The sequence below is a fragment of the Myotis brandtii genome, unplaced genomic scaffold, assembly GCF_000412655.1.
Source record: "Myotis brandtii unplaced genomic scaffold, ASM41265v1 scaffold351, whole genome shotgun sequence".
In the NCBI taxonomy this organism is placed as follows: domain Eukaryota; kingdom Metazoa; phylum Chordata; class Mammalia; order Chiroptera; family Vespertilionidae; genus Myotis; species Myotis brandtii.
The window spans coordinates 903,695-907,870 of record NW_005363502.1 but is presented as its reverse complement, the minus strand read 5'-3'; the positions used below and the strand labels follow the sequence as shown (position 1 = coordinate 907,870).

The 4,176-nt window shown below is 47.1% G+C and overlaps 1 pseudogene; it reads right to left on the bottom strand.

Annotated features, from left to right (window-relative positions):
- Positions 1–2,178: 2,178 nt before the first annotated feature.
- Positions 2,179–3,239, bottom strand: LOC102239101 (annotated as a pseudogene).
- Positions 3,240–4,176: the final 937 nt, after the last annotated feature.

Genomic DNA, 4,176 nt, shown 5'->3' with positions numbered 1-4,176 from the left:
TCTTTCTTCTCTTCACGCAGTGGCAGGAGAATTGTGAAATGCCCAGGAGTGAAATCTCAGCTTCAAATACAGTGGAACCATCGCTACCTCGCCTGCAGGAAGTTCAGAGCTGTGGTACCGTAAAACAGAATGGTTGCAAGTGATGATGAAGTCCTACCATCCCATGTCTGCCCTATTCACAGGTGACATTTTCCTAAGTCAAAAATGGTCGTATGTTGGCAATGTCATTTGGTTCCATTTCAGAGCAAGATTTTTTATTCTACCTTTACGGTTGCTAGCACGGAGTCTTTTTTTTTTTAATTCTCACCCGAGGATATTTTTCCATTGAGTTTTAGAGAGAGTGGAAGAGAGAGGAAAGACAGAGAGAAATATAAATGTGAGAAAATACACACACACACACACACACACACACACACTCACACACATCGATTGGTTGCCTCTTGCATACACCTTGACCGGAATCAAACCTGGGATCCTTTGGTCTGCAGACCGATGCTCTATGCACTGAGCCAAACTGGCCAGGGCACTAGCACTGAGTCTTTAATATGCTATTCTGCTGCTCCTCAAGGGCACTGCGTCTGAGAAATGGGGTCATGGTAAACTTGGTGAATCTGATGAACATCAGCCCATTGCATGTCTTCTTTCACTCAGAAGCAAGTGCTTCGGTGAGCAGTCACTGTATGTGCATGTGAGGTACCTCGTGATTAATAAGGCATGCCTCAAGATCCTGGGAGTCACATAGGAGGAAGATGGTAGGAAGGAAAACAAATGTAATCCAAACCCAGAAGGAGTGTGTATCCCAGTGAGGAGGGATTGCTACCTCTCTGGTGTGGAAAGGGTCCCGTGTAGTTAAGATGCCACCAGGAGGCTGGCTGCGCTTCCTGGGCATGGATGGCACCATATTGGCACGGAGGGTTCATCACTGCTGTGAACAGTTTGATACATGGCTTCCCTCCCACCCTCCATGGCCACCTACTTCATGAGCCAGTTGAGCAAGCACTGATTAATACCCACAGAGTCAGTCACCATGGCCACTGCACTTACTAAAGGAGCCTCCTGCTCTCCCAGGGGCTGTGGGTGAGTATTACACGTTACTGTCTGTGCCTATTCTGAGGTCAACCCATACTCTTTCCTTAATCTGTTCACCAGCTCTTAAATCTCACTCTTTACTATTTCCTTACTATATGGCCAAACAATGAACCACTACCCATAGAGCCTGACTTTGGCTCATATCTCCTTCGAGGAAAAAAACCCAATGTTATACTGACTGGAAAGATTTCTTTACCATCTTTCAAGACCTTCCCTGATCCGGGTGTAAGTGTTTAGCTGTCTATTTCTGGTTGGCACCAGCATATTGTGCAAAACCATCTACAGGGTGGGGCAACTGTAGGTTTATAGTTGTGAGTATGCAAAACACAGAGTTTATTCTTGTATTATTTCTTAACTATTGCATTATTTTCCATATGAACAAGTGTAAACCTACTTTTGCCCCACCCTGTAGCTCAGACCAATTCTTTTCATTTTCAGTCGACTGAGCAGGAGGATTCTCTGTGAGGCCCAGGTATGGGTCGAAACATAGCGTCATAACATAGTAGGCGGACGCAGACTGAGCGTGTGAGCTACCTGCTCATACAATCTCCGTGTGCCTTCAGGGTCTGCTCAGCCTGAGTGACGGTGCCTCTGAGAATGCCTGAGTCAGTGGCCACCGCATGATGTGCTCACAGACATCTGACCGGGACCTCGATGCACCTGCCACTTCCTGCTCTGCAGGCTCTGTTTCGATGATGTTTTCCATGGCGTAGACGGTGTGATGTCTTTGGGGAAAGAGACCATCAGTGACCCTTTGGCACAGAGCCCTGAAACAAGAAGGTGACGAGGCCCTGCTGCCCAACCAGGCAGAAGCAAACTTCTGATGCTCTCGCTTGTTGGGGTGGAGAAGAAAGCACTTCTGTAGACCAGCATCTGCACAGAAGGCACCAGGGGCTGCGTTGTTTATTTCAGTAGGGAGACCACACCGGGAAGGGTGGCGCACAATTAGAGCAACCACTTTTTTACTTTACTTTATTTTGTATTTTTTAACTCTCACCAGAATGACTTTTATTTGTATTTCCTACAGAAACAGTGAGCACTTTTGTCCAGACACGAGAGAAGGTAAATGACGTTTTGAAGAGTCTTCTGTCACAAATCCGAGATAGGCTTGTCAGCAAAACCCAGTGCTGTTCCTTCAGTGCTTTGCAAATGGACTCTCCTTCCACGTGTCCCCATTTCCCGGGGCTTATGGACCCAGCCGTAGTTTCCATATTTAGAATCAAAGGTTCCTTTCTGAAGACATCTTAATTTTAAGGTAAAACATGACCAAAGTTCCTGAATTCCCACCTTCTTTTCATTCTTGAGTATGTACCTGTAAAATCTGAGGAAGATATAATCCCATTGATTGTGGAACATGGCAACCTGCCTTCCGATAAACTGAGGATTATGGGGAAAGAGAGATGCAAACAACTGCCCAGCAGAATGACCCAGCCTGTTGTAAAATGGTTCAGAATGATTTCAGGTATGTGTTCTGTGGGCTCCTTGCCTCCTCTCTTAATTTCCTTACGCAGATGAACACTGCTCAGAAATGAGCAGTTGATCCATTTGGCAAGTGGCTCAGAATTAATCCATGGGGTGCTTTACAATCTTCATGAATAACGATCAGATCTGTGAAATCTCTTGAGATGCACAGTGGAATCATCATTTTCAGAGCCAGCCCTCTTCTGTAATAAACATGTGAGCTGTTCACAGGCTTGTAGGGCTCTCCCATGAGGTCAGTCTGATGTAGTGAGGACCTTGGGAGAAGTTTGTCTGGAAGGAAGAAGCAAGTCCATCTGCAGCTTCATCAGAAGCCACCTCCTCATTGCTAGGTCCACTGTGGTTTCATCGTACGCTCGCTGGTTGTCCATGGTCATGGGTATAGACTTCGGTGGAGCCGTATCACTAAGAGCCTCTCTCTCTTCTTTAAGTTTTCTCTCAGCTGCCAACCTTCCCTTCTCCTGCTGCCGTTCCCACTGCGTGAACATTAAGAGGTACTGCTATTTGTTCCTAATCTCCTAAATGCTGAAGCCTGGAGGGAAGGCAGAGACTTTTGGGGGTTGGACCCCACTTTCTGTCACTCCAACGTCAATGACTGCGGCCTCCCGGGGTTCTTTGGTGGCGCCTTGGCGTTTCAGGCCTTTCTCTTTGCTGCTGATGGTCTTCTCCATGGTGCTTGCTCCTTGGCTTCTGTATAGACACGAGCCCTCACTTATTCACCTTGGTTAGGTCCCTGCCATTCGTTCTCCAAAACCCATCTAGCCTCTGCTTCACCCTGCAGGTCTATAACCACTTATGTTTTAATTCCTTTATCAATGACCGTCCTTAATCAGAAGCAACAGTAACGGACTCTGGCTGATTGATGTACCCTGCAACCCCCTGCATCTTTGGTGAGAGGACTTGCAGTTCTCTAAGATGCAGCATAGTTTCTGTTTAGTATTTGCTAGACATAGTCGGCATGCTTTAGGGACCTCCACCCACTTCTTTGACCAGAGTAGCCTTTGCTTCACTTCGTGGGGAGAACTGAAATGAGGATTCTCCTAATTGTTGAGATGATACACTGGTAACTGTGGGAGGGGTTTGGGATTTCACGAAATCTCCTGGGAGAGGACTTTGGTCAAAACTTTATTTCTTCCCCAAAAGCTCCCTCTCTGCCCAGCCAGTGTTGCTCAGAATTGAACAACAGGGGTCCCTGGTTCCATCCCCTGTCAGGGCACATGCCTGGGTTGCAGGCTCAGTCCTAGGAGGGAGCATGCAGGAGGCAGCTGAAGGCTGTCTGTCTCTGACACTCTCTCTCTCTCTCTCTCTCTCTCTCTCTCTCTCATTGATATTTCTACCTCTTTATCCCTCTCCCTTCCCTCCTCTCTAAAATCAATAAAAACATTTTTTTAAAAAGCTACCTCTCTGACGAGAAGACTACACTGATGCCTTGGGCCCCCAGGAGTAGCTGTTTCCTAAGGCCGCCAGTGATCCAGCCTGTAGAGAATGGCTTACAGAACATTGGCCCTCACCTCACCCATGCTTTCTCCATGCTTTGATGGAGAGGTTGTCCTCGTGGGACACATGGTAAGGTCTGAGGGAATGTGTTTCGGTTATTCCACATTCCTC